The sequence below is a fragment of the Stegodyphus dumicola genome, chromosome 7 (assembly GCF_044657685.1).
Source record: "Stegodyphus dumicola isolate Sdum_Otavi_A_Nest chromosome 7, ASM4465768v1".
In the NCBI taxonomy this organism is placed as follows: Eukaryota; Metazoa; Arthropoda; class Arachnida; order Araneae; family Eresidae; genus Stegodyphus; species Stegodyphus dumicola.
In genome coordinates, this window is record NC_140774.1 from 207,810,967 (window position 1) to 207,822,998 (window position 12,032).

Sequence of the window (12,032 nt, forward strand, 5' to 3'; positions counted from 1 at the left end):
TAAAAAACGCAGAGAATCCCAAACACATGCGGCGATTTCAGGTAAAGATTTTACCTCTTTTCTCTTACTATGACTAGAAACTCAGTGCAATAATAAAAAATGTAAGATTGTAAGGTAGGAATGCATACAATTCCACTATTGCCAAGTAAATAATAATGATAGGTTTATATCGAAATGCTTCTCAGTGAAATTCGTCTCAACGAATGTTCCATTAATGATATTTCGATTCGCTGAAATTGGGGTTAAGTGTCGCTCATTTCCGTGTTGTTGTCTCGTACTTCGGGGGTCTATCTCTACTTGTACAAGTCTAACATTTACTCGTAAGAGTGAAATAACAGGGAAAGAAACGGCGAACACAGGATTGGATGCTGTCATCATGCTTATTCCCGCTACTTTCTTACGCCTAGGGCTGCGCGGAAGAAAAGAGTCCGCCCACCCAAGAAGATGGATGAGCAGACGCTAGGTTTCCCAGTAGGGCTGTGAAGCTTCGAGATAAGAGCTCTGTTGCGGCTAAAGAGGTTATCTTCTGAGAACTGAGATTCTGGTATCACTGGTTTAAACGGGAGGATTCCTAGAAAAAAGATCCCCGCCTGAAGCGAAGTCCCGCCTAGCTACGAAAGCAATGTTGCGGCTACGCGGGATTTTTTCAAACCTCACCGAAAATATCTCGGGTCCCGGGTAGAGACAACCAATCAGACGAAAGTTCTGCTTCTGAAGGATCACGTGACCCCGCTTTGAGCGATAATCGATTACTGTTTGGCGTTCAAATCTTTGTAGTAAGTGAGAATGGTAACCTAGCTACATGTGTTTCCTGGAATTGCGCTGGTTCTGAGAATGGTTCCTTTCGACGTCAAGTCCCGCGTTGCCGAAACATAATGTGATGCGAAGTAGGGAGAAATTTGTTGCAGCCCCCTCCGAGAGTCTTTTCTCACTTATTCGACCGACGATCCAAATTTCCCAGGGCGTTCATCGGCACCCTAGTATCCTTGATTAGTAAACGTAAATTTTAGAGAGGTCCCGCAGGTAGAGCCTAAGCTGTCAGCAGCGGGGCTGTTTATTTATGCGTTTCTTCCCCTTATTGGCGTCTGTGTCCTTACGAGCCACAAGGGAACAAAAGGCGGGAGAGAAATTGTTGGCGACCAAACTGGGAGTGGGAAGGGATGGGAAGTGCCTTTGTATGCTGATGTGTCGTGCGGTTTGCGCAAACGCTCGCATGCCATTGAAAGTGTCGAAAAGAAACACAACTTGGGATCGAACTCTTCATTACAGATGCCAACGTCGTGCCGAGAAGACTTCCCCAAAGAATCCAGTAAGTAAAGAACAACTATCGCTCTACTCGTACGAAAAAAACACAATGATGTTTAACATTTTTCTCCTTATCGTATTTCGGCAGTTGCTATATTGAGTACGCTCTGCCTATCTGGCCTCTTCTTCTCTTTCCTTCCCTTCTGGCCCCTTTTTTTATCTCCTTGACGGGCGCTCTACGATAAATATGTGCCGAATGGAGACGTGAGTATTTACAAAAGCAGACCCGCCATGCTAAGAATTGATAGAGGAGGGACAAGAAGGAAAAAAAAAGAAACTTGGAGAAAGATAGAAGAGTGTAAACGAGTTGCGAGTTAACAAGAAAAACGCCTCCAGCTTGGGGGCTATTGTAAAGGCTGCAGTTAACAATAGCTGTAAACAAATCTGGATGTATAATGAAGAGATTTTTCGGACTCATATTGCTTACTTATTTTACTTATTATTTCAATTTAACCAAGAATTTATTTAGTACTGTGTAGTGCTTTATAGCAAAGACTTTGCTTACAGTGAAAAATTTTAGTTCGCGGTCTTATGACTCCTTCACTCGCTACTGGCCTCCTCGCATCACATAGTGGTACTCTGCAACTTTAAGGAAGACTCAGGTGTTAGAAACACTTGTGAGCAGGCACCTGGGTTATAAAACCACATCCTGTGTAGAACTCGTACGAAAAAGGCATATCTTTTCTAACCTAACGTGACAAAGTTCGTAATTGAGATAAAAATCCCGTGAAAGAAAGTTTAAGGAAATAAATTTTCTAGCATGATTTATTAATTGTACAGTACCCGAATTGTGTTTCTGAAGAATAAGGACATTATTATCTCTTCAAATTCACCTTTTTGAGCTTCTACAGTCCTATTTTACGTTTTATTTAGCAGTTTTATAAAACTTAGGACTTATTTTGCATCAACCCTCACGTGACCTAGCACTCATCTCCTCGCTCACTGATGCCTCTCTCTCATCTCAACTGTTGCTGCTATGAATGATGATACTTGCCTCTTGGACTGCTACTGACATGCCATTTAATTGCATTAAAAATTACTATTTACTGAGTTTATCTCATGACATCGATCTCGCTTTCGGGCGTGGTGTATTTTTTAATACACCTCTTATTTTATTATGATTACTAAGGGCCTTTGGTAAAATGTTTAACTACTGGTTAGAACTCTTAGAAGTTGATGCCAGAAGAAAAGATACGATGCTAGATCCTCTGATGCTTCGATTTTCAAAGCTGAAAATTCACTATTCTCAATTGAAATGGATTCTTCTTTTTATCTATCCATATACCCAGATTGATTTTTAAAGCAAAAGTGGACGATGTACTCACCATGTTTTCTTTTTATTTCTTTGTCGTTCGCAACAAGTACAGAGTATTCTGATTTCATTAGTTCAGTAATAAATCTACATCATATTTCTGAAGCGAGAATATGTTTCACTTTATTTCTTAAGAAAATTTAAATAATCGCCACCATGAACCAACTCCTTTTGAAGCACATATTTTTTTAAAGTATTTTCGCAATTTTCTTTCTTATCAAAGGCTTTCAGAAATCACTTTTTTAGCCATAAAATGTTTCAAAATGCAAGACATCATGTTTTAATTTTAATTTTTTATTTTTGGTTTGACGTTGAATTCAAGAGAAAACTTATTATGCATTTAAAGTAAGCGAAATTAGTTTTATTGGTCACATCGACTCATTTTATGATTTCAATTTCAAATCTTTTTAACAAATGAATTAGTATTTCCATATGTTTGGCTATTTTGGAGAACATGATTTACATGTAGTTATCATATTTTCTCATGTACATTTACTTTCTGTTCTTTTGCCGTTACTTTAAAATTTTCTTTTGCTCCATCTTGCTAGGTTATTTCTAAATGCTAAAGCGACAGTTAAATGCTAAATGTTAAAATGCTAAGCAACAGTTATTTCAAAATGCTAAAGTGACAGTTAAATGCTAAATGTTAAAATGCTAAAGCAACAGTTATTTCAAAATGCTAAAGTGACAGTTAAATGCTAAATGTTAAAATTCTAAAGCAACAGTTATTTCAAAATGCTAAAGTGACAGTTAAATGCTAAATGTTAAAATGCTAAAGCAACAGTTATTTCAAAATGCTAAAGTGACAGTTAAATGCTAAATGTTAAAATGCTAAAGCAACAGTTATTTCAAAATGCTAGAGTGACAGTTAAATGCTAAACGTTAAATTGCTAAAGCAACAGTTATTTCAAAATGCTAAAGTGACAGTTTCAAAATGTTAAAGTGACATTATGTGGCGTACATTTATCAGAATATTTCTATATAGCATGAGCCCATTGCAATAAAAAAATTAGAATACATTTTAGTATAAATCCAGATAAAAAGCATATATTTCCACCTATTTAATGATTTTAAGAAGCTGTATTTATGACAAAAAGATTAAATCATGATGGGCTAGCTAAAAAATGCCTTTCCGATCCAATAGCTGCTCAAGAATTTCTCAGCCGTTATTTACCTGGATCTTGTAAATCTTTATTCCATCTACAAACCATTAAAATTAAAAAAGAATCATTTGTTTAGGAAGATTTAAAACAAAAATTTAGTGATTTAGTGTTCTCTATGAAGACGAGAAATATTCAGAAAGCTTATTTGTTTATGCCTTGATAGAAGCCGAAATTAGCCCAAAGTATTGGATAGCGTATAAGTTATGGAAATACAACTTCCTCTTACTTAAAAGGCATAAAACAGAAGAAAAATCAAAATTATCAATAGTAATTCCGGTGGTGGTGTCTCATGGAAATAAACCCTTTAATGTACCAAGAAATCTATGGGATTTGTTTAGAGAACCTAGTCTTGCTAAAGAGTTTATGGGTGGAGATTTACTTTATAAGAGAATCCAGTAATAGTCCTTTATAAAAAAAACTTTCCTTGTTTTCTCTGAATCAACATATTAAGTATTTTTTCTTCTAAACAACATATTAAGTCTTTTTCTCCTCTTTTTCGGTAGTAAAGCGATCTTTTCCTATTGCAATCGGATAAAAAGTATATTCAAGCGTTATCAATTATATACAGGGGTTGGACAAAAATATGGAAACTCCTTTAAAAAAAACATGTTTCTTTGCTTAATATGGTGTAGGAAACCCGTTGGCATCCAAAACAGCTTGCAGTCTTCTCGGAATGGATAAATACAGTTCCTGTATGTTTGCCAAGGGAATATTATACCATTCTTCCTGCAAAACGGTGGCAAGTTCAGATAACGATGTTGGCGGTGGTAACGAGAACGCACTTTCCGTTCCAATGTAGACCACAAAGGTTCGATAATATTCAGGTCTGGTGACTGTGGTGGCCAGGGGAGATGGGACAACTCATCCTCGTGCTCAGAAAACCAGTCCTGGACAATGTGAGCTGTGTGAACTGGGGCTTTGTCGTCTTGGAAGACACCATCACCATCGGGGAACAAAGTTTGTACCATGGGATGAACTTGATCGGCCAAAATGTTCACATAAGTCTTGGCAGTCATGTGCCCTGACACAGTTATCATGGGGCTAGCAGAGAACCACGATATGGCTGACCAAACCATAACAGAACCCCCGCCATGTTTCACTCTTGGCAACAAGCAGTCTGTATTATTATAGGCTTGAGATGGCGTTCTCCAGACGTAAACTCGGCCAGAAGTGGGAAACAATGTGAAAGAAGACTCGTCAGACCCTATTACTCGCTTCCACTGCTCTATAGTCCAGGCTTTATGACTTAAACACCACCTTTTCCTGTTACGGGCATTAGCATCACTGATGAGTGGCTTCTCAATTGCAGCACGGCCAGCAATTCCCTGTTTATGAAGCTCCCTTCTAATTGTTTTGGTACTCACAGGGTTCGGTAACACAACATTCATTTCACCAGTAACTTTTGAAGCTGTGGTCTTCTTATTTTTCGTCACAATTGCCCTTAATGATCGTCTGTCACGATCACTCAGGACACACTTTCGTCCGCGCTGTGATTTAGCAGATGATGTTTTTCCGCTTTTCAAATATGCGGAATAAATCTTCGATACAGTACCTCTTGAAACACTAAACACCTCGGCTACCTTGCTTACGGAAGCACCTACCATACGTGCTCCAACAATTTGCCCACGTTTGAAGTCTGTTAACTCTGACATAATGCAATGACAACCTCACATAACAGTACTCCGACAACAACTGAACTGTTTAGCACATTTACGAAGTTGTATAGGTGGCGTCAGTAGTCAAAAACGCCACCTACATATTTCATTAAAATCAATCTTTCTTCTCAAACATGCATTTCACAAGGTGTTTCCATATTTTTGTCCATCCACTGTATGTGTATTTTTCACTTGCCATATAATTTTCATACGTAGTCTTACGCCAAGAAACATGTTTCGGCGTTACGCGATTATTATTATTTTGTTTATTTTGAACATTATTATTATTTTGTTCTGATTAGCTTTACATCTGATTTTATAATTTTGTTTACGGTTCCTACAGAGATATTTAAATATATTGCAATAGCTCTTTGGGGGGGGGATTTTCCTTTCAAACATGAGTACGTATAAGAGCAATACGTACCTTTGTTGGGTATGCATATTTTGCCTTCTACCCAGTTATATGCAAACGTTGACGTTTCGTATTAATTGCGTCACTCATTTTACGTGTAGAACTTTAAAATCGTGATTTTCACATCTTTTTTTAATAGTTGAATAAAAGTATTCCTCTTCGGACAGCGCAAAAATTCTTTCAATCGCGTAGTGAAATCCTCACAATTGCTTGGATTTGATCTAATTACGCAATGAAAAGTTTCAGAAGAAATCGGGGATGCTTTAATTATTTTGTACAGAAAATTGCGTGGCAAACTATTTTCAACCATCTTGCTTAAATCTTTAAGCACGTGAAAGGTCATGTTGATATGACAGAAATATAACTGGATGCCCTTTGGTCCAACCTAGAAGCCACTCCTTCGATGGCTACACAGATGTGCACTTGCAAAATATGCTAACCGTCAGACCACGAAAATATGCAGAAAGGAGGGAGAAAATATCTTATAAGTTTCCTTTTTTTTTCGAACTTATGCTATATGCAATTCAAGAGGAAAATTACAATAATTTTAAAAGCAGCATGTGTTTAGAATACCTGATGCAGTGTTAAGTGCTGGTACACATTATTTTTTTTTTGAAGTATTTTCTCCGTTTGTCCTGTATTTTATTGCTTCCAGAAGCTTTACTGATTCCGCTTGGAATAGTATAAGTGGAACTTTTTTTCAGAAGCTTTTCATGCATGATGATGCTTAACCCTTTGCGGCACAGTGTGTCCGGTCTGGGCACATCTAAAATTTTCCTTCTGTACGCACAGAAAAATTGAATGAAAAAGAATTTATAGGTTACTCTGAACCTTCTTTATTTAAAGTAGATGGCAGTTCAACACAAACCAGTCCATATATTTTAGCCATGTTTAGTTTTTTAAGAACCTCATTTTTCAAAGAAATTTTCCAGATTTATTTTAGGGTATAAAAAGAATTCTTTGAAAAGAAATTTCTATGTTATTTTTTTGCCTGTATGCTAATCTCCTTATTCTATATTAGTTTTAAATTTTTACCTTGAAATCTTTTCTAAAATCAAACGGCGAACCCTAAGTGTACCCAGACCGGGCTCACCGATAATGTAGGACAACTGAGAGTCTGTATTCTTTGTTTCTCCGCATCTCATCGGTCAGTTCATTGACAACAGTGCTCGTTTCAGCACTCTTTTCGAAGCTCTATTCAATCAGTGTATGATGTTGCGTGGCCCCAACTGGTCAGCAACAGTAGTAGTGACTGCTATAACTGCAAATTATACAAACTCGTAAGAAGGGTTTAAATCCCTTTTTATTTCACTTTAGAAATCACAGTTGCGTTCACTTGACGCTCACAAACTACGCCGACCCGGCGGTGTAACAAAATAGAAAAATGCAACTAAAAATAAATGACAGGATGAATAAATAACGAGGTCACTACCCACGAGGCTCTATAATCGTAACTAACTTAACCGCGTTCTAAGATACAGCTGAGATTCAGCAAACGTTCTGATTAAGAAGTTGAAAGATTCAGCGAACTGCCGAAACAGGCACACAGGCCGAAACGCGCGGTTCTTAAATTTCTACCTAGCAACCTTCACGCTCGTGATTCAAGAAGCACACTTACAATCTCGTTTCCCTTCTATTTAACTCAATTTAATTTACTTCTGCTAAAATTTGAATACTCTGTGCGTTTCTACTACGATTTACATACTCTGGCATTGGCAGTTCTAGGGGAAAGTAAAGGCTTGACAGGAAAGATAGCTTAAAATAAATGTTAGTTAAAATAAATATAAACCCTACAAGTGTGCCACTTTGGGCACATCCACAAAATTAAAGGATAAGTGCTATCTTCACAAAATTTTACTTGTCTACTCCTCTAAGCCTAATTAGACTGCCTACCTTTTTTTTTTTTTAAATCAAAACTCCAACTTTAGAAGGTAACGTGCTTGGAAAGGGTTAAGTATTTTAGAGAGTTAACCATTTTCATTCTGCCTCCTTCGATTTCGAATCCTGGAAGTCTTGCTACGTTTTACGAGGGTCTGTGGATAATTAGGGCGTGGGTTTTTTTTCAGAAATTATTAACTTTTACTGTTTTCGTAGAGAATTGCAATTTTCTACTTTGTTGCTTACATTTCTTTGTAACTCGGCTCTCGAACAATCACTCATAACAAAAGTCATCAGTCAAAAGTTCATCGTCCATGAAAGCTATGCATTTAGAGTGTTAAGGCCATTTGTGCTTAGTGATTTTGTCAAAAGTTCATCGTCCATGAAAGCTATGCATTTAGAGTGTTAAGGCCATTTGTGCTTAGTGATTTTGTCAAATTCCAGATTCTAAAAATCTGCACTTAGGCATGAGGCCTGTGGACAGACTCTGACATTTTCAGTCATACCGTGGTTGTTAGTTATAATTACACTGCGTTTGTTAGTGAAGTAATCTTGAAAACTTTCATAATTGTTTTTTTTTGGACAGTTTATATTTTTTAATGTTCCTAGAACCTCCGGCCAGCAGCACGAATCGAAGGTTTTTTGGATGTGTAGGCACATCAAAGCCGATTCTGCACTTTATTTTTTCATCTGCTGTAGAACTTCATTGATTGCAGGTACAGTGCTTTTATTGGAGAACAAACGGTATTGGTGTGGGCTTGCTGTGTTGGGCTTTCAAATATGATGCCTGAACTGGTACTTGATATCCAGATTAGGCTTGTCATTTCGTATTTAATTTTAACTGCTACTTCTCCTGGCATTAAAAAAAATTAGGCATGGAAAGATATATTCAGTGGATTAGCTGTTTCTAGAATATTTGTTAAATTCTAAATAACGTTCGAAAATCCTGCGAAAGACCTAAGGAATGCAAATTCCCCTCCCCCCCCACTCACAAGAAAGGACTTAATAAGCATTTTAAATACCGAACTAAAACAAACTGATAACGATACAAAATGTTCATTTCCTAAAACTTGAATAACTTGCGTCTGCTGTGCCTTATGTTGGAGTAATATTAGTAGAGCGAGTTTGACATGGATTTGCAATGGGGAATTCTACTTTGACTCGAATTCTTTTTGCTTTTCATTTAATGTTTCAGTTTGTAATTTTGTTTTTGTTGTTTTACATTTATTATTTCTTCATGAAACTGGTTCAGGAAATCCTACTGGTCTAAGAAGAGATGTAGATAAGGTTGCATTTCATCCTTAATTTAGAATTAAGGATGTATTTGGGTTGATGGTTGTATTTTTATTTTATATATTTATTTATTTTTATTGCTTGGAAACGCCTTATGCATTTTATGAATGTAGAAAATTTTATTCTTCCCAAGCTCCTCTTTTCTTAAAAAGCAAAAATTTCCGCCATAACATCAGATTCAGGGCTTAATTTCTAAAAGTAGAAGTACCGGAGCCCTATAGAAGACCGGCAGGAAAGAGAAACCAAGAGTAAATAAAGGAATAAAATGACTATTAAAATCATTAACAATTTAAAAACTGAATAGTTAATTAATAATTATGTAATTGTAGAATGGATGTTAACAATGAATATTTATTAATAATTATTTAATTGATAATTATTATTGAATTCATAGTTAATTTAATATTGTTTATTAATTGAATAATTAAGGATTAAAGTAATTAAATAAAACGCAAAGAGGTATATTAGAATTTAATGATCAATTTGTAATATAATTTTGCTAAAAAAATTTTTCGAGATCCCATTTCTACTGAAATTGTTGTTCAGTTATATAAAAGAAGTGAAGCCTTCTTATTTAGGGCTGCGGTGCACTCCGGCTAAAATTAGAATTTATCCCCAAAACTAAGAAGTATCGGAGCTGACCTCCGATGGGCTCCGGCACAATTTGAACTCTGAACAGTTTTGAACAGAGATCTGTGTGAATAGCTTATCCAAGCACCTTGAATGGAATGAGAGATCCCATTCAAGTTCTTTTGTGTCGCAAACTGTGTTTACTGTGTATTTTGGTTCTCCAAAAACCAGATGTTGTATCTGCTCAGTTTAGCTTTTGTTTGGAATGTATAATCCGGTAATTTAATTTTGGGAGGGGGGAGATGTGCCTCCTAACATTCAAAATTTAGATGATTTTTAAAGAGTAAGAATGCTTTACTTTAGTTAAAAGGTGTAGAAATTCTGAAAAAAATCATAAAAAAATTTCATTCATAGAAATCCGCAGAGTTCTTTAAATCTTATTTTTATGCAATGGAAGTTCGGTATAGAGGTGACGTAACTTTCATAAAAAACAAAGCTGATAAGATAAAGTTCATTGTATTTTTATATATATTTCTGAATATCATGATTTGCACGAACGTCAGTAATTATCAGATAACATTAGACAGCGGATGCTCTTAATAAATGTTTCGTAATAAATGGAAGACCTCAATATGCTTACAAAGGTAATTTGTTTTAATCATTAAATTTCCTTAACCCCTTGGCCTACACGATATCTGCCAATTACGCGAGCTATAGTAAACAAGAAAGTCGGTCCTGCGCCGTGCCTTTCAACTGTTGAGCCGTATATCCGAAATACCTTTCATGGGCTAATCTTTGGAATATGGTAACAGGTAGTTTGGCGACATTTTGGTAAGGCGATAAAGGTTACTAGCTAGGACTTTAGCAGTGTACATGGATAAAGTAAAGAGTATGCGTAATGCCATTTTTGTGCAATTCTGGGATATTTTTTTAAGTGAAAATAGGTCGACGTCTACATGGATGATACCGTGTATGTGCAATTCTTAAAAACGCGGCAAGCAGTGGGCGATTCTGCACTTTCTCCCAATTTCGCACCTAATCTTCGTCATGATTAAGCACTTTTGTTCCATAAAAGTTCTAGTATAAGTGTAATTCGGCTAGCAGATTGTTGGAAAAAAAAATGTTGAGTTTAAAAAAAAATTGCCTTTACTTCGTGAAAACAAAATGGCGTCCAAACAAAAACTAGCAGTTGCTGTAGCAGGGTTGGTCGCCAAAGTTTCGCCAAAAAATCTCCAAGTTACCATAATTCAAAGATTAACCCTTTCATGATATATATATATTTTCGTGTAACGAAAGGAATTGTGAAATAACAAACAATGTTTAGGTACAAATAATCATTTTAAGAAGTCTAGGGTGTAATCATAATCAATTGATCAGTTGAGAAAAATAATTGCATGATGGTATGAGAGTTTGGCATGATGGGTATAAGAGTTTAATTCTTTATACGAAATTATACCTGAAACGTGTGAACGTAACGGAGCTATACGAGGAAGTAACAGATCATCCAGTTTCGTCAGAAACAATTGAAAAAAAAAAAATACGTTGCAATGAAATGAAAAATATTCGATGTAGAATAACTCCAATTGCTTGGCATTTTACACACAAATTCCTCACCACGAGTCAGACTCGTCGCTTTTGCTTATGGCAAAATTCTTTATCACGAATCAGCCTCGTGATAGGCTGTTATAGGCCAGAGGGTTAACAATATACAAAAGAGCTGGATTTTTGTGAAGAATGAATTGAATTATAGGAAAAATTTAAATATTTCGAGTTCATAAAATTAATTTATAATTATTTTCATAAATAAAGCAAGTTAATATATTCTACAAAAATGAAGAGGTTAGAGGCAAAAGTCTAAAATTTTTAAACGACGATAAATTTAACTGATGACTTGATTTTTAAACACCACAAAAATATCTTGATGAACTGATTTTTAAACGGCTAAAAAATATCTTGATGAACTGACTTGTAAACGCCGAGATGAACTGATTTTTAAACGCCGAGATGAAGTGACTTTTAAACGCCGAGATGAACTGATCTTTAAACGGCAAAAAAATATCTTGATGAAGTGACTTTTAAACGCCGAGATGAACTGATTTTTAAACGCCGAGATGAACTGACTTTTAAACGCCGTGATGACCTGATTTTTAAACGCCACAAAAATATCTTGATGAACTGACTTTTAAACGCCTAGATGAACTGACTTTTAAACGCCTAGATGAACTGACTTTTAAACGCCTAGATGAACTGACTTTTAAACGCCGAGATGAAATGACTTTTAAACGCCGAGATAACTGATCTTTAAACGGCAAAAAAATATCTTGATGAAGTGACTTTTGAACGCCGAGATGAACTGAGTTTTAAACGGCAAAAAAATATCTTGATGAACTGACTTTTAAACGCCGAGATGAACTGATTTTTAAACGCCAAAAAATATATTGATG